Consider the following 20,624-nt stretch of genomic DNA (forward strand, 5'->3'; position numbering starts at 1 on the left):
GACAGATAGACAGATGGTGACAGAGACAGAAATAGATATCGTGACCCATGAAACCATTCGACTTGTCAGAGAAATTTTTACGAATATATTACGTACGTAGTAGGAAACGTTTTGAAATTTCTTTGGTACTCTAACGAGGCACGTTTATCGTTATTATTTTTACAAAATACAAAACCAACCGGGGAATTGGCGGATTTTTATGCATTTATAGAACAGTTGAATGTGCAAAATTGCATAGAATGCATATAATACGCAAAAATATGTAAAATATTCGAAGTTTAATACTCGTATTGATAAAAATAGAAATTTGCTTAAATGTCAACGATATATCAAATTCTTTTTAACTATCTTATTTAATTCCAAAATGAAGCACTAACATCTTACCAAATAAAATCTAAGAGTCAAAATTTTAGTATATTCATTGTAATATTCTAAACCGTTCATCGCTAAAATTTCATGAGACTCCGAATTTTGTTTGATTAACATAGTTGCTATCAAGATGCAACGCCTATAGTAACTTTTGAAAGTATTTCAGCATTTATCGCATTCGTGCAGATATGTATACCATACATATTACACGTGTATTATACAAAATTCTTTATATATATTGGCAAAATAATAAATTTTAATAACATATAAAAACAATCCAAAAACATGGAACTTTCAACACATTTCAACACATCTTAAGCACGGGATTAATACTAAAGATGTCCTCAAATAAATATTAGAACCAATTTATAATGAATAATTGATTGTTTAAATATTTTGGTGATCTTTATGAATTTCAAAATTTTACCAATATAACCGTGATTGTCGCGTTTCATTATCGCAGTGTTAATGCAATTTCAAAATGTTTTACGATATACGCACGATATATTTATAAGTACTTTCGTCAGTCACTGCATATGGCAATATTAATGATATACTGAACATAAATGGAAATAACTAAAAAATAGATTCTTTTTATATATGTATTCTATATATGTATTCTTATATATGTATTTTATATATGTATATTTATATATGTATATATGTATTCAAAAAAAAAATATGTCACATTTTTCGTCTTATAGGGGAACAATTTTATGTTATCGAAACTGTTTCTTTGCCTGGTTTTGAGATTACATACCAGGTATGTAAATATGAAACCGGAATTTTTGTATAGAAAATACACGTTTATTGTATTGTATTATTGTATTCATATTGTATGAAAATGATTAAAAATATTTTATTCGAAGTATTGCCCATCGCTAGCTATACATTTTTTCCACCTGTCTGGCAATTGGTGGAGAAACGACTTTCTTTTATATCTGGCGAGCAGCATTTCGCAAGTGGTTTTTCGGTTTTCCTGCTGTCTTTCATTCGGTTCGTGTGGAACCCATTTTCCCACCTCCTGGATCTTTCCCATGGCTTTCAAACGTATGGAGACGGCTTCTCGTGTCACGTTTAATCGATCAGCGAGTTGTTGTTGCGTTTGAGCGTCATCCTTGTCCAACGATGCTTGCAATTCGCTGTCTCGAAACTTTTTCGGTGGTCTTCCGCGTTCTTCGTTCCTCGCGTCAAAATTGCCACTTCTGAATTTTTTAAACCACTCGAAGCACTGTGATTTACCAAGAGCATGCTCACCGTAAGCTTCGACAAGCATCGACGCGATTCTGCAGCATTTTCTTCAAATGGTAACAGAAAATCAATGCTGTCCGCAAATCGTAGTTTCCAGGCACAAAATTTGACATATTCAACGCTATTACAAACTATGCTGTTGTATGAAACTTGTATTGTTCCGAGTCGAAAATGTTTGTGAGACGTCAACAAGGACTTTTGGCATCGATGACGCAGTTTAGTGATAACTACATTATCAGCTAGGACCATCTGTAAGCTAATTCCGGTTTCATACTTATAGACCTGACATTACAAACTACGCTGTTGTATGAAACTTGTATTGTTCTGAGCCGAAAATGTTTGTGAGATGTCAACGAAGACTTGTGACATCAATGACGCAGGTTTGTGATAATTACATTATCAGCTAGGGCCATCTATAGGCAAATTCCGGTTTCATACTTATAGACCTGATACGTATGTAATCCTTATATGCTAAATATTAATATTTCAAATATTTAATAAGTTCGCATCTCAAGCGCTGATTTTACGTTTAAATTAAAACAACTACTCTTTCGTCAACTTTGCGAGGATGTAAGATTACAACAGATAATTTCCAACTTCTGCAATATATGTGCATACATTTTCAGATTCGTTTCGCAATTTTCTAATATGAACACGAGTCTCACAGCAAGGGTAATGAAAGTTTCGTATTACACAGGGAATATATTCATGGATAATTTCTATGGTAAGCATTCAAATACTTTCGCGAACCGCTGTGGGTAGACAGAGAGACAAATCGAGGGGAAGAGAGAGGATGGATTTAAAGCAAGACAGCGAGCAGTCTGTGTACAGACGGAGTTGGTCTCATGGAGCATAGAATCGATTTGTCGTGTTCACGCCCTCGAATACGAGGGAGACAGAGGATGGATGCAACGAGTAATGGGATGTAGGATTAACCCGGTGAAGAAGGATTGCTTGTTCCTTTCCACGAATTACCTTCTACTCGAAGAACGCTCTCGGTGTTTGCTGGCTCTCACGTTTTCCGTGGCACCATCCCGATGGAAATGTTGGCAGCACCACTTCGATGTCTGGCCACCTTTAAGATCTCGACCAACTTTTCCTCAACGTTTAATCCGCTCGAGAAACGTAAATCTCGAGCATTACCGACGTTCAGTTTGTTGCGGAACAATCCTCGGATTCTAAAGTCGATGAATGCAGCCGTAGTTGGATCGTGGAAACAAGAATTTTCATTTATTGCTTCTGGTTATTGCGCTCAGACGTCTATGCGTACAAATCTAGTTGTTTATGCGCACATTCGTCGCAATTCGCATACTTTCATCCACTGCTGTATCCTTGTAGAATTTGCTTTATGGAGAAGTGGCGTGCATAAGTTTTTCGTAACGTGCAAATTAGTTGGCAAACTTTTCGGCAGAACTCGCGGAATTAGTTCAGGGTGTGGTATCAATTTATGATTGCTATTGATCGCGTTGGAGGTTGCAGATCTTGGAACATTCGATTAACAGATTAGTATGCCGTTGTATTTTGTATCTTGTGTTACGAGATTATTATAAATAATTGAACATATTCCGCTTCGAGTCTTCTCTTTTTCTTATTGCGATGCATAACGAAAAGATTTCAATTGGATAAGATATTACAAATTACTGAAAATTGATTCATTTTAGATGTTAGAGTAAATGTCAACGTTACAAAGAATGTTGTTAATGTGATTATTTCGTACAACCGAATTGACAATAGTTTATTTTTATGTTATATTGTCGTATAAAATGTCCTGTAAATAAACAGAAGAATAATATAATGCCAGAAAATGGAAGTAGTTTTCGACTTCACGTTTCAAAGACTAAGATGAATTTTACTATAGATTTGTCTAATCTCAATCAATTGATTGATTTTTGTGATTATATGAAACTGATACCAGTAAAAATATCGAAAAATATAATTTATAGCGAATGAGGAATAATAGAAAATATAAAAAATAGATAAGAATTTAAGTATGATATTATGCAAGTTCTGCCTTATTTTATATGGAAGATTTAAAATATAGCGCTTTTAAGATATACGAGGTCTTATTATTCACAAAATAAAATTGAAAATAGTATCCGATATTAATTTTTGTTCGTACTAACCAATTGTAATTTTGATACAAACTAATTGTCATTATTCATTACCTTTCCATACGTGTATGCTCAATTTAAAGTGAGCTGTTAAAGCGTGCAAAATCTAGAATAGTAGTTTCTATAATTATTTGATCTGAAGATTTATCGGTATACTATAACAAATTAATTATTAAATTTTAAAGCGATTCGACATGCTAAAACTGAAGCTATTTTAAACGTTATTCCACAAATACACTTTGCACTGGTCTAATAATATGCATTACTAAATCAAAGAACATCGCGAACAATATAGTAGCTGAATATTAAATTTAATATTCAAATAATCAGAAGTCAGATATAAAAATATAAAAATCGAAAACAATAAAAGATGGTATAGAGGAAGAATAATTGCAAATAAGCGATGAATATAGAAGCTATCATATTAAATCAATACTCTGATAAAGACCAATATCCATTGGCAGTCGGAGTTCGGACCATTTCGCCCATTTAAATTCAAAAGGGAGACGGTTTATATTCTTGGAATAAAACCAGAAATAGTGTGTCCCACTTCCATTCGTTAACTCGGAGTGCTTTGTCAGTGCAAGCAACTCAAGTTAGTGCGAAGAGACTGCTTTCTTCATTAAAATGTAGAGTGTTCACCTTATTACCAGCGACCGTTTTTCGCGTAAGTGACAGGCGAACGAAGAAAATGAAAGAAGAGGTTCGCTTCTACTATCACTTAATAGCTTTAATAGAATTTCCTGGTACAAAAATTTATAATTAAAGATATTATATACTTATTACGCTATTCGATATTTCATAGCGTAAACTTTCAATTGAAATAACTCAGAAATTCATTGATACCTACGCTAGCGCTCAAAAGTATTCAAACATTTGCTTGTTTTTGACAAAATGTATTTTAATTACGAAATTGCAATCAAGTCAAACTGCGATGATTTTATGCTGCATAATCAACGTAGCTAACCCTATTAAGTAGATCTTTGCAATATGCAATGATCAAATTGACGTTTGTAAACAACATATCCTATAGAACTATATTATTGTGCACACTCTATATCTGCAGATCTTTTAATTTCTGAATTACAAGGTATATAAAGCCATATTAAAAACTATCTGGACCTATGGGATCCAACTATAAGGAACAGCGAGTCCAACATAGAAATTTTCCAACGATTCCAATCAAAAACTCTAAGATCCTTAATAGATACACCTTGCTATGTTACCAACGAAACAATACATCGCGACCTAAAGATACCTACAGTTAAAGAAGAAATATCCAAATTCAGTAATAAATATAACATAAGAATTAACAACCACCAAAACCCATTGGTTACTCAATTACTTGACTCGACGGTTTAGATCCGCAGCTTAAAAAGACATTAGATTTAAACATTAGATTCAACTAGAACCAAATATACGATAATCATTTATTATTCACGTTATAGTAGCAGGTCAGAATAATTTACTTATAATTCTCAATGAGAATTGATTGTAAACTACTTCCAAATAGAAAACAAAAATTATAAGGTAGATTAACACGTTGACTGCCACGCGTATTTTCAAGGAAATCTCCGTCAGGCCACGCGTACAACAGTACCAAGCGTTCTCTGCTAGGTGCTCCCATCAATATTTTAGTAATGCGAGTCGCTCAAGCGGTGGTCTCAAGAATGATCTTTCGTTTCGTTTATTCGCGTTTATACGTTAAAACGACTAGCTGTTGTTGAATATAACGAAGGAAAGTGTGGTATTGATTATTCCGACCACATGGTTTCTTACACCACCAAAATTAGAAAAGGAATCAAATGGTACAGAAAACTTGGCATTCGATTCCTTCTGGAAATTTCTGTTGTAAACGCTTTGACGGTTTACAAAATTGCAAGAAGAAAAAATATAAATATTTGAATATTTAAACGATTATTAGTTGGAAAATTATTAGGGTTGTCTGAGAATACAAAAATCCTTGTCTTCGACGGAGTCGGCATAATATCGCCGTTCGGAAAACCGATTCGCATGCAAACTACGTTATGCAAATAAAAGACGTCGAATGGACCGAACAAAGGCACGAAAGAATTTGAAGAAACCGACAATTTATTGTCCAAATTGTCCCGACCAACTCAACTATATACAGAATGCTTTAAAATTTTACATTCTAAATAATTTGTTTAATAAACCATTTTCGTATTTTTTTATAACAATTCAACTATTATTACAATTAATTATTAATTATCAATTTATTATTATGGAATATCTTTTCAAATACCTACGACGATCCTTCGCGAGTAGTCAAATAAGCGACACCCTAATATGTGTTACGTGGCCTGACCAGAGGGTTACGTGGCCTGACCAGATACTTTGCTGACACCCGAATACGGGTGTCGTGGTAGTCAACGTGTTAAGCATCCCTTTGTCTTTCCTCAAATCCCCATCATGTACGTATTCCTCAACCGATCACGGCCATGGTCACATAGGTCTTTTTTCCGCGTAACTATTCGACTGAAGGACCGACGACACATTTGTAGAGTTTTATGTGTAGAGGATGGTTGTTACGTGAGGTTTAAAGGACGAGATTGCTCGTTGTTGAAACCGTTGAATATATTTAGAGTAATAAATTAATGCACAGACTATACGTGAGTCGTTAGTATGAAGTATAAATCGCAAAACAAAATCGCGGATAAATACTCGTTAATGTCAACGTGTTAAGGCAGGTCTTTTAAACCGACAGAAAAACTTCAAATGTTAATACAATCAGATACTTAAATAGCAAATGTATGTAGTAGTATATATAGTAAATATTCAAATATATTATTGCTATATTTGTAATAACTGACTAGATTTATATAGTTTTCTTTTATCTAATTTGTACTTTACAATTTGTCCAGCTGGACATTTGGTCAATTTCTCTAACTTTATTGCTAAATAACATGTGGATGGCTGCCCCCAGCGGGATACCATCTTCGAGTTTGTCTATTTTATTTCTTTAGTGAGTTCAGCGAGGTGTTTTCTTTTTAGTTTTCTTTCTATATGGGTTTTGCTCGTTTCAGTAGCCAGCTGGTTTGGATGTGTTGCCATTCTTTCCTTGTGTTTTTTGCGTATCTGCTGATTTCTTCTTTGACCGTTGGTATATATATAGTTCGGCGATTCCATTATAAATTAGTAAATACTGCCCCTAATTATTAATTCAGCGTTAATTTGTATAACTTGGTAAAGTTCATATACTGTCATAATAAATCGACCGAAATATTGGGATATTTATGAACGATAATTTATAGTGAAATTTCGTTAAAGATTATATCTGTACAATTTAATTCAAATTAATCTGAATTTCTACTCTTTTTGCAATTTTTTATTAACTTTCAGAGATATTGAAATATCTTTAGCTAGTTAAAGTTTCGCTTCGAAGCTAAAATATAATTTTAAAAAACATAATGTTTGAGATTTTGTGTGATCCTCAATTTGCAGCACGAGCGGCATATTTGCTACTTTTTGGGAAGTTGGAATTTTCCACACTACATATTCTAAGGTTTGCAACTCGGACTGCATCGAAAGCTCAATTGGCATCCTAAGCACTCGACGGATCTTCTCAGCAATAAATTACGTGACATAAAGCTCGACACCCGATGAAACTCGACAATAGACCAAGGACAATAGCGCCAACGAGACGGTACGCTACGCACCTTCGACCATGAACGCACAAGACGCAAAACATGCGGGACGCCCACGACAGTTCGACAGTTACAGAATTCGATAGAAACAGTTTCCCTAAACTGACAATTAGAATATAAGCACCAGGTGTTTCAAGGGACGAGACTCATCACGCACTCGCCTAGGTTTAAACTCCGTTACTTACAGTTCACACTCTTCCGTTTATACTAAACGGTTCAAATAAACCCACTAAACACGAGCTTAATAGACATCTTTAATCTACCTCCACCTTGAGCGTTAACCACAAAGGATATAACTTAACAAACACAAAGATGGTACCCCGCTGGGGGTAGCCACCCACGTGTTATATTATTATACCACTAAGCTATAATATTTTACCAAATATCCCACTGGACAAATTGTAAAATTTAAATAAATAAATAAATAAAAAACCTTCGCGACCTCAACCGAACAGTTGTAATCTGACTGATCACCACCTAGTTGATAGGTCGCAACACATAATTTAGTAATAAATTATAAAAATATGTTATACCAAAAATTTCCAAGATAATTGGTATGCAACATTTATTGCCGTACAATATAAGCTTGGCATTTCATGTGTCAAATAACGTTTTTCCACATTATTACACATAACCACGTATCCGCCAACTACTCGCAAATTATAAATTCCCCTGTCGTTATACCGCACAATTTATTCGAAAATAAAGCTTTATCGAGAACATTGTTGAAATTACTTTCCGCAATCTGTCGCATGCAACGTTCGTTGCTGTCATTATAAACTTTTGATTCTGGCGAATTTCTCGTTTATCGTATTAAAATTAACACCCAACGAGATCGACCAGGCGACGAGAATTAACCAAGAGAAAAGAGGTAAAAAGAGAACAGAAAAAAGAATACTGTTATCGGAAAAATTGCAATAATTTTATCGTTGCTTTTCCATAGAGATGCATCTCGATATGTTCTGACGAGGGTCAAACAAAACGCAAAACACGAGCACGTAAATGTATGCGGTATGCCCGTACGAATGTGAAAAAATGCAAATTGGACAATATATAACTGACTAGTTTCTTTTATTAATTGTTATTAATATCGTTATTAATTTTTATATAAAATGAGAAACACACAAATCTTTTATATTAGCCTGTAAGTTGTCTATGACATATAGAAGACTAAAGAGAAAACACCCCATTGACCTCGCTAAAGAAATAAAATAGACAAACTCGAAGATGGTATCGCGCTGGGGGCAGCCATCCACACGTTATTTAGCAATAAAGCTAGAAAAATTTGCCGAATGTCCAGCTGGACAAATTGTAAAGTACAAATTAAATAATAAAAAAAATCTCTAGACGCCGAACAAACTTGACTTCTCTCGATCACGTTGCTTATTTTACAGTAGCACGTTTCAGCTGTTCAGGATTAGATGGTCTGTTTTAATTATAGAAGAGCATTCGTCGTATCGAGGAGCTGAATCCTTTGACAGATTGTGAGAATGTACAATTTTGGAATGTCCAATTCTAATCCATGAAATAGTCGCTTGGTCTCTCCTGGGAAGTGTACTAATAGACCGCTTATGTTAAAATATGACAGCAGCATATGAGATCTATGGACGTAAAATATACACAAAAAATATGTCAATAACATGTTTGACATAAGTTTGGTGCGTCGGATATTATTTTTTATACAAAATTTAGCAATAGATATTTAACAATACTTTTACATTATTTTATGCGATAATAAATTATAGACGCCTTGTCAAAATTTGCAGTTAGTAACTGACAGAATTTACGTCTCTGATATAATGCTTATTTATCTTTCCAGGCATTTATTTTTGAAAAATTTAAGAGAACGTGTCCTATGTCTATTTGTTATTCACCTAATTCACGTAGCAGATAACGATGCTATAATTTTAATCAAACCGAACCATCCTCATTCGAAACATAAACAAACAACGTACACTTAACCAACTAAACATTACAAATATACCGTAACATCTGTTCTATATTTCATATCGATCACTACTACTGTTATCAGCAGTTTACACAGTTATCATAAGGTGAATCTAGTGAGATAAATATATCACAGAAGTACGTGATACGCAATATGTTTTGTATATAATATACACAGGTTGATAACTGATGGTACAAGCGGAAGGGGGATGATTCTACGCGAAAAAAGAAGACGAAAATATAGAATAATTATATTTTCTATTTTCTATAAATATAGAAAAATCACCCCCTTTCCGCTTGTATCACCAGTTACCAACCACCCTGTATATGTAATTTTGTGTAGGAAAATGCAAAGTAAAGAAGATATTTTTAGAATCTTCTAACCAAGCTACTTTGGTTTCGTTTCTCTGCTTGCATTCTAGAAATATAGATACATTCGCATGAACATCAGCAGCCTAATTACATATTAACTTTCTGCATTTCTTTCAAATACACTAACCTTATTTTCGATTCTTCCCAAAGATGTATTATAATACTTTGGTGATTAATAGGTAAATTGTACGAACAAATATACTGACAATGATTATTATTAAATGACGTCAAATACAACGTTCTGATATTATATACCGTACATAGCTTCTAAAAAATAATAAATGATTTATGTCAAAAAGCGTGTTGTTTTTTGCTTTATATAAAAGTTAATGACAATAGGTTCTTAATCATTTAGATATATATCATTCACCGTATATGAAGGTTGGAAAATGGTCGAAGAAAACCGCCTATTTTCGCAGTCGAGCCGATATTGCAGTCGAAGCGATGTAATCTCGTAATGCCTCGTGCCTCAATTACTTCTAATGGCTTTAACCTGTCACCCCTCGTGGCCAGTCTGTCAATATTTATAAGGTGTTTCCACCTATGTTACACGTTATTGCGTTCTAGGTGAGAGAATCCGACGAAGATTGCTTCTTTCCTTATTCGTTTTTGGTACTTTTATAAGTCACGAGCGAAGTTAATGGCTATCGAACACTGTTCCTCTAGTCGTCTTTGTCGATTTCGCAATAATTGCCTTTTTACGCCTTAAGGGTTATTAGTCGTCTTTATTGCATAGAATTTAGAATTCAAGTTAAAATTAAATAGGAAATTATTGTAGTCACACATAACCCAACAGCGTCATTCGAGGGTTCAACGGGATGGATGTTGTATTAGAAATAGATTTTGATTTGTAAATTGTTAAACATTGCTACGTTCTGCAACACATTTCCAACTCATTCGTGTTTTATTATCGGGAGAAGATGTTTTATATTTGAGAAAAATATGAGAAAATCGTGTTTAATGTACGTGATTTTTGCACTGAGGCATTAATGTAGGAATGTTATATTATTAGTTTATAGGTAACAGTATGATTAATACAATATCGTTTGCACTCACGCGTAATCGAATATAAAACCCCGTATTCGTTACTCACTACTTCTACGACACAACGACACAACGATCTTCACACGACGACGATAAGTTCAACTCTGACTCTCTCGACTCTCGTTACAATGTTTTCCATGCTCACCTTTTCCCCAACATACCTTGGTAGCGCTCGCAACACTCTTTGACAAGGTCAACGTATCTTGACAACGCTAATAAACAATTACCCCTCTTGCCACGTCCTTCCCTGATGTCACGCTATCCCACGTTAATAATCTTTCGGCTCGTATAAAATCTAACAATAGAGATTTTTATATCAAATAATAAAATGAAATTACATAGCATCACCGACTCGCTTCGATTAATAACAAACCACTAAGAAAGACACGCGAAGGACCGTCCAAAATTGTCGCTGTTCTATAAAACTGCTGCCACGTAATTGTAATAAAATTTCACGTTGTTCGCATAATATGCTCCGTGGTTGATCGTTGCACGAAGGTAAATATAACTCGTCATAAATATTCAATGAGGGGAAGAAAAATACGGAAATATATAAATGAGACAAAATGACGAGTTCGAATGAAATTGTACGTGTCGAAAGAAAGCCTGACATTCTGCAATCTGTTTTACGCTGGTTCGTTGATTTTCGAAGCGACCTTCATTTTTTTATACTTCCTTTTCTTCCCGCTGTAACATTCTCGTCTCGTTTTATTTTCTTTTCATTCATGTAAATCGTCCTGGGCGTATTGTCAAGAATCGCGCGAATGGAAATGTAGCACTGTTGGTCTCTCTTTCAACGTTGAAAGTCTTGCTTTTTATCGTTTTCTCGTATCAGCAATCAGTCTTAAATCGCTGCAATTTTTCCGAGTATCTTTCTTTTATGTCTCTTCCCTTTATTCTCTTCTCCTTATTAATTCAATTCCTCCTTTTATTTCCTGAAAATTATATCCGTTACCAAAAATTGCCTTGTCCGAAGTTTTATAAGCATAATAAAAATTTCTTCTGTATATGTGTAAATTACATTATTAAGTCTGGGTTGTTCCTTTTGAGTGCTGCAAAATTCAATCGAACCTTAAAGAGATGATTTTCCCAACGGAATAAGATAATTTGGAATTATTGACTTATTTATTATAATTATTTATTATTTAATATGATCAAAAAGTCTATCGCATTGTTTCGTTCACTTTTTGAAAATAATTATGTGTAGAATGTATATAATATACGGCAAATTAATTATTGTGAGAATATAATAAATTGCTCGTTTTATTGATCGTATAGCATAATTTTTAACATATTTTAGCGTAACTGACATTTAAGAGAAACAAAATTACGAATAATATTGGTACATTCGGAATATTGTGTAGAAAGATTGTGAAATGAAAAGAGATAGTTCGTTTGTTAATTGTTATTTCATTTATTTGTTTACTTACTGGCTTGTGCATCTATGTTTTATATTCTGATTATATAAACTCATTTGAGCATATAATAAGTGTTAATTAAGTGTGTATTAAGAAATACAGATATCTTATCAAATGGTAATATGTGTATTTAACTTTCTGTTTTGACATCAATTATTTAGAATTAGTATAACCTAATATGTAGAAAAAAAGATCAGTTATTAAACAATAAATGATTAGAAAATATAAAAAATTTCATCTTTCTGGCAATTGAATAAATCCTGCAGATTCTTATTATTTCTCCAAGGTTTTGTTAAAAATATTTTATTATTCCTGGAAATATGGCCAACAAAAAAAAGACAGAATATCGTTTAATCTTGTTATTTAGTTAACAACCACATACATCTGTCTGTAATTTTGTTTCCATTACATAATAAATAATCGATTCATATAAATATTTTGAATTATTAAAAAATTCAAATTAATGACCAGTAATTATCAATAAGAATTATTTGTAAATTTCATTTGAAACCTATCTCTAACATTCGAATTCATAATTCTAAATACGTAATCATACGACAAGCATGGAAATAGGAGAGTCAAAAATAATATAATTGAACAGGTACTATCAATAACAAGAGCACAAAGAGAAATTTCATGTCACTTAATCTTACAACAGTTTAGAACTTCGTCAAAAACAATTAAAAACCGACCATTAAGAAAGGAAAGCAACCTTAGAGTCTGTATCCAAAGAGAATTCCTAAAAATTCATTCTGCAAAACGATAAAAGCGTCGTTAACCAGCTAGTTGAAATGGAGCCATGAGAAAAGCATTAGACGACGAGCTGGTAGTAAGTAAATTTTGCTGCAAAAAATCGAGTAACGTGGAACTTCTAGGATAATGGCGTTTCGCATGCAGCGGTGGAAACTTTTCCCATAACGAACAAGAATAAAGCGATTCGAAAGGAATGGGAGAAAAAATTATAGCGAAACTCCAGAAGAAAGGAGAACAGAGAGAATCGAAAAGAATTACCAACTACATTTTTAGACATTATTAATTCTAACAAATTCCATTTAACACTGTATTTTTGCTCTTTAGAAGCTTCGGAAAAATCAAAGCGTTTTCTCCATTTGAGTAATTGAACGCTCTCTATGAGTGCTCCAAACATCTTCATTCTCCTTTTGTAGTCCTGTTTGAATATTCTTTCTACCACGCTCCATGTTTTCTTCATTACTATTGTTAACTTTCGAGCTAGTATTTATCGCACATTAAAAATGTGTATTCTCTTTTTAATGTTTTTTTCACATTAAAAATACTGTATTCTCTTTTTTATCATTTTACAACCAGCAGTACCAGCGATACAGCGATACTGTAGTGGCACCCGGCGATGGAACTTTCTGACGGTTTCTTTCATATAAAATATGTCACAGAAGCGTAAGGTCGACATGCGTAATGACCCATCGGTACCCTACGGCCCATCTGCCGAATATTCGGAAGAAGGCGTTCGTGGCAACGGTCATAGACGAACAAATGCGCGCGTAGTGGAGATGTCGAGGGGCGACAGAAGAAACGAGAAGAAACATTTGAGTTTTAACAGCGAAGCGGGAGAGTTTAGTTGTAACCGAGAAGTGAAAATTGTGAGAAGTTTTCGAAACGAGTGTGAGGCCTGTTAAATAAATATATCGTCGAACACCGCCGAGTATTTGTGAAATAATTGCTCGTAATTGTGAAATTGGGCTGGAATTGGAATTGAGCTGAATCATTATCCACAATGAGCGAAGGATCAAACGTGGATAATAACATCGTTAAGGTTGAAGAAAGGTGCGTTGTTAACGATAAGCTGGAGCGAATCAAAACAATGGGAGTTGCAGAGTTGAAAGATGAACTAAGAAAACGAAGGTTAAGGACAACTGGTGCAAAGGAAGAACTGCGAGATCGTCTAAGAGTTTCCATCGCCTTTGAAATCGAGTACGGCGAGGACGAAGGAGACGAAGGGGAAGAAAATGAAGAAAAGCGCGATGTGACCGAATTTGCGAAAAAAGTAGACTCGTACAACGTACATAAGGAGCTGTCGCGTCAAACCAAGAAGGAAACCGAGACATACCAAGAGTATGTCTGTAAAATGTTCTACATAGCTAAACAAGTAGGTATGGAAAATTCGTCCGTAATAAAATACATCATCGACGGGATTCGTGACAAGGAGACCAACAAAATGGTACTATACGGCGCCAAGAATATTCGCGAGTTAGAAAAGAAGCTTGTCCTGTACGAAGCCATGAAGGAAAACGCAAAGACGAAGGGTAAGCGAGTCGAAAAAAAATTCAAGGGGATGAGAGAACGACGGTGCTTTCTATGCGGAAATAAATATCATCTGGTTGTGAACTGTCCGATGAAAATCAAAAATGTTAGATATTTCAAATGCCAGAAATACGGACACATTGCATCGCAATGTAAATAACACGAGTAAATCGCCTGAAGATGCGTCACAGTCATTACAGACGAAGCGTCGTAGAGACATTAAGGTCGGAGATTGTGAATTGACAGCGTTAGTAGACACCGGTAGCGAGTTGGCTTTGATGCGAACGGATCGGTCTGTGAGAATTGGAACGGCACATATAGTGTCAGATACCTTGATGCTATATTCGTTGATCATTGGCACAGACTTTCTAATTACCGTCGAAATAAACATAAAAGACGGAGACATTTCCATTCATAAAATAGATGGCAAAGATTATAACGGATTTCCAAATGCCTAAAATAGAGAAGAAGTAGAGCAGAAGTAGAGAAAATGAATTTAATTCAGCAAGGCGACATTCCTGTTTATGAAAGACCGCGAAGACTATCTTCTTCGGATAAAGTCGAAGTCGATAATCAGATTAAAACGTGGCCAGAGAACGGAATAGTCGTGAGAAAATTTCAGGTGGTGCGAAGGCGAACCATCAGTCAGGGCGTTTAACGAGAAACGCAAGAAGACGACAGTGTACAAGACGAGAGATTCGATGGCAATTTTAAAAGGACGCAAGCCGCTCCTGGATTCCATCCGACGTTCCTTGGACGGTATTATGTGATTTTACTCAACGACCGCTACACGATGCAGCGAGAAGGCGAGTACGAAGAACCGCAAACGACTTCCACGGCGGTTGATTATGTGAAGTTGTGGGTCATTGATGAAGACAGTGCTATAAGTGAAACTAGTGTGATACTGAGCACACCTGGGAACAGATGTTTATATCGCAATGGCCCAGTGTAGTACCGTGGAATAATCATTCAACAAAACCGATGAACTCGCTAGGAGTACGAACTACAGTGCAGGTAGAAAGTGAAAGTGCCGAAGGATCAGAAGGGATGGAAAATTTCAATGGGCCATGTGACCCTGAGATATGCCCCTGGTCCTTCAGAAAGGTGGGTACTTGGAAAGGCGTATCGATTAGTTGTACCGATTTAGTTCCTTTAGTTATATTACATTAATATATTAAGAAGTCACTATAGATGAATGGAATTTATTTACAAAAAATTAATTTAGTCTGATAAATTTAACTACTTATATTACTGTTAATACGGACACAAGAAGAATCTTGCATAACAATTTGTTAATTAATAATATCATTAAATAGACAAGTTATAAACTGCAAATTATAGAATTAGATTTTACAGTTTCATAATTTTACGTCAAGCAGAATAATCAGATGACTTGTAATTGGTAATATTCATTTATAAAATTTAATTTCTCTTATTATCGAATATTTCTTAACAAGTTATAAAATATCTCTCATCTGTAAAATTTTACTAATATTTTTCACTTCGACTGTACAAACCAGACTAGATGATGAATTAAATTGAAATAACAAAGAACAGATTTGGGTTAACCATAAGATCAAGTAGAAGAGACAGCTTTATAGTCAGACACATACGCTTATAAAAAAATAGGCAGGCGTGTGTGTAAGAAGGTTGATCAAATATGAAATATTAATGAAGTATGCAATTATATTAATATTATTCTTCATGAATATTATAAAACACGAAGAGTACACGAATAATTTTTCTTAATTATAAATAAATATCTATCAAAAGATAGCTAAAAAATGAATAAAAAGGAGTCATTATACATACTTAAAACTATATATAACTCTAGTATATTATACTAACCGAGTAAAACGAGTAAGCCACGATTGATTAAGCAAAACAACTATAATGTGACAAAATACCCTACGGTATAACATTTTTTAACATAATACTATTGTTACGTCTGCATAAATCAAAATCCATGCCTCAGTCAAGACGGCCACCAGCTGTACAAATATAATTAGTCGGACCAAAATAATCCTAAGCAACTGTCATAAAATTAAGCATCTTTATTTTACCGTCAAGGCATTTAATTGCTTCAAAACATTTTTCAAGTCGAGAAGTTAGCCATGTTACTGCGCCGCGCCAGAAAAATTACTGAAAATTCTCAACGCGAGAATTGATTGTAATTTTATAAATAAATAAAAAAAAAGTCGAGAAGTTCCTTAGGGTTATTGTACAATCCGGTAAAAAATGGAAAGGTCGGATTACATGTTCAACGGTCATTTCCACCCGCAAGGGACCGTTGGTGGGGCAACCAGCACCCATCACTAATCTCATGTAAATACCGCTTTCACGGAACATAACTTCACTTGCTATTACTTCTTTGAACCGCACTTGACTAGCTTTTCGATCAGTTGTGGCGGCACTCGACCACGAAAATTTCCAACGGCTTCGCGACATAAAGCGCTATACCTTGAAAGCCTAATGTACCTGTTGAGATATGTATAATTTTCTGTGCTGGACTAGGTTAAATGCGTAATAGAGATACTTGTGTGTGAATATCAGTGTGTGGAAGTATGTGTGTCCGAAGCGCCTCGAAAACAAAATAATGTAAACAGTTCAATTAAGAGTCGGTTAACAGTCGGGTATAGAAGAAAGTGCTGAGACGCGTGCAAGTGTGTATCAATGAATATATAAGGAATCGTTCATGAAATAAATACTTCATTATTTTAATATTAATCCTCAGTATAAATTTAGTGTTCCTATAACATTATTTCGGCTTCAAAGATCCACAATTCTCAACATGGTAGCAAAAATCGTGGTTGCCGTACCATCGATATATCCCTAAGGTTCTTTCGCTGAATATTCGGTAGAATGCATACGCGGCAACCGCCGCGGACTTCTAATAAACGCGCGCGTAGCGGGGATATCGAGGGGCAACAAAGAAAAGAATCTGTTTGGTTTTGAACCAAAAGATTCATTCTGCCCCGTGCTGCGAAGTGCGAAAGGTTAAGCGAAGCAAACACAATTAGAGAAACGGGTAATTGACTCTTGAGAATTCAGCGTTGATACTTGTTATTAATCGTTGTTAAACGTTAATTGTTAATCGTTGTTTGTTGTTAATTGTTAAGAGTCTAATAAACGTTATTGTTGAAAATCAAGAGTATTTCTTGTAGGCACCGACGTTCACCTCAAATGTAAAAAAAAAAATCGAAATATCTTATTAAGTTTCTCCCATGAAGTCGAACGGCTTTCATTTGAAACATTTTTTAGCACTTCTGTTACAGAAATAATTGTGTGTACAGATTTAAAACGGGCATACTGTACATAACTTGTATGAATGTATCGCTAACTCCTATATCGCTGACCTCGAATTTTTGTACTTCAATCTCATTCTCATTCTCATTCTCTTGGCAGATAAAAATGATTCGCAATACTTTAAGGAAATGTTCAACATCAAATTTACAAAACATATCACGCATCTCAATAACAAATTTTCATTTCATATTTAGCTCAAACTCGAAATATTTTTAACGCTAAAAAGGTACAATTGGGTAAGAAATGAGCGAAAGAAGGCAATAGAGTTAAATCTTTCCTACGTTTTCCAATAATTTTATTTCTCTAACGAATACTTAAATTATCTATTTCCTGCGATTTCTCCGTTCAGAGAATTCCCACTTCGCGAAATTCTCCTACTTCTGAAAATTCTAGACAATCCATCATTCATCATACCATAAAAGTAAAAAACTCCTCGACATTCCTTCTTCTAAAATTATTCCTACGATATGATCAAAGGATAAAAAGTTTGCCTTTATCCATTGATTTTGATTGGTCAAAAAGCTGATCAAAAGATTGGTTTCATTCAATTTCAGTTGCCACTTCGTCTGCCGACTTCGTTCTCTAACATTGATTCCAACTTTTTAGTTCCAGCAAGAACGACCGGGCAGGTTCTCCTTGGACAAGTAGACATTGACGTTCAAGAGGACGCCGGAAATGAATTAACGACGGAAGAATCGTTCCCGAAAAAATGCATCGTCGATGACAATACATATTCTCATGGCCAGACGGTGCGTAAACAAATCTATTTACGATCAATTTCTCTTCCTTTCGCTTTTTGTACTTCAGCAAATTGATTTTTCTGATCTCGAGATATCCGGACTGTCGATGAAACGATGCCAAACGATTCTTATTTTCATTTCCATGTAAAATATAATATCTTGATACTTTGAGGAATAAAGGATAAAAAAGTAAAAAAGAATAAAATTGATAATGTTTGCGTCCAGCAGAATTTATACATATGAAATCCAGCAGAGGTTCGCTCCTGCTGTCAACTGAAATGTTTACACATATCGTTCGATAAAGGGCTTTGAAAAATGCACCGGATATAGAATATTCGTTGGATCTGTCGCAATATCGTCTAGCCATGTTTAAGCCAATTACAATTGCACGGCATGAAACTTTTATTTATGAATGTAACCTATTTGCGCGATAATTTAATTATTATTCCAATAATATTGGGTTATTTTTATATACAAGCTTTAATAATTTAATATTTTTTACTTTAACATAAGTATTTCTATCTTCCAATATTTTTGATTTTGATTTTAATATAGAAACTGGAATCTTGACTAATTTTATCAAATATTGTGTATTCAGGGGTACTGAAAATAGTATTACTTAAGTTAAGCTGTTGAGAGAAATTATTCTTGAAACAGCAATTTTTAGTTACGGATGATATGATTAAATATTGTCAGATAATATTGAAAGAATGATATTTGCCAAACATGGAATTTTATGAAAAATTTATGTTCATTCTATTGATATTTTATATTGAATCAAATTTTAGAAAAAGCTACGTAAATATTCAACAGAAATGGGAAATTGCACAATTGAAGCAAGAAAAAATTTTGATAACATGCAATAGAATTAATATATTTTAATCTGTAACAAAAATGATCATTTCTTTAATTATTAATAGTAGTCGATGTAATAGTCGATAGTAGTAGAATCTAATTTACTAAATTGGTTTTCTATATTTATATGTCGGGTTAACATTAGAATTTAGGGCGCGTAACGATTCTTCGTTTGAATTAGCCATCGTTTTACAAAATAGAGATTATATTTACGCGTATATACAAGATTTTACAAAGCATAATGAATATTGAGTTTAATGAATAATAAGATTAACAAATAATATGTTTTACGAATAATAAGTTTAACGAATAATAAGATTAGCGAATAATGAGATTAACGATTGATAGGTTTTACGAATAATGAATTTAATTAACGCTATTAACAATGTTCCAGGGTTCAAACAAATCCACGGTCAACGGGATAACTCTTTACTATGCGTAGAATAATTTTAAACACAAAAATACGATTGCTGAGACACTCGGTGAATTGCTCGATGTATCACTTTCCAAGGCGATCACACGAATGAATATCTGATGAAAATCTTTTTCGCTATACGACTGCATTTGTTTGTTATATGCTCGCTGGAGACATCGAGAAGGTTCCAATCGTTGTTGCTAGGCAATTTCTGTCAAAAGTTTGTTGTATACTCTTTGGAAACATCGAGAAAGATCCAAACGCCGTTGCTAGGCAGTTTCTGTCTGGAGTTTGATTATTAATACAACGTGTGTCCCATTATACCGACACCTCCAAAGTACAATCCCATGTGGCCAGGCCCGTTCTTGAGGCCGTATGCCGCCATAACCACATTTCTAGGGAGAACCATACACCCGCTCCACACCTTCGTCAGGCAAAACGTCCATCCCGTGACCGTGGCTACGTTCGGCGACCAGTTGTCACCTCGAGCCCAATTTCGCTATCACAAGTCTCGAACAATTACAATCAGATCGAATGACAACAATTGCTTAATTACAGCTATGATAAAATCTAGGCTAAAGCATTAGAGAACTTTTCCAAAATTGCAAAGGGAAGGCTCCGATTTTCCTTTCATCTCCGACATATATAAACTATAACTATATATAAACTATAACTAAACTATAACTATATAACTTGCTGCTAGTCATTGTATATTCCTTAAACTTTTATAAAGGAATTATAAATTGGTAATTTTAATCATTCGAGTAATTCTAGCATCAAAAGTTGCGTTTCCTGACATGTACAGGGTGGAATTTTGTCGATATCCCCGGTCAATATGCAATTGACAAATGTGA

The 20,624-nt window shown here is 34.4% G+C and overlaps 1 long non-coding RNA gene across 1 annotated transcript; it reads right to left on the bottom strand.

The window, feature by feature from the left end:
- Positions 1 to 13,305: 13,305 nt before the first annotated feature.
- Positions 13,306 to 20,422, bottom strand: LOC117151554. Its single transcript, XR_004461576.1, has 3 exons — positions 20,412 to 20,422; positions 15,236 to 15,240; positions 13,306 to 13,407 (listed from the first exon to the last, which is right to left on the bottom strand). It is a non-coding gene; the product is annotated as an uncharacterized LOC117151554 (long non-coding RNA).
- Between the last annotated feature and the right edge of the window lie 202 nt (positions 20,423 to 20,624).

The sequence above is a fragment of the Bombus impatiens genome, unplaced genomic scaffold (genome assembly GCF_000188095.3).
Source record: "Bombus impatiens unplaced genomic scaffold, BIMP_2.2 scf_0277, whole genome shotgun sequence".
NCBI lineage: Eukaryota > Metazoa > Arthropoda > Insecta > Hymenoptera > Apidae > Bombus > Bombus impatiens.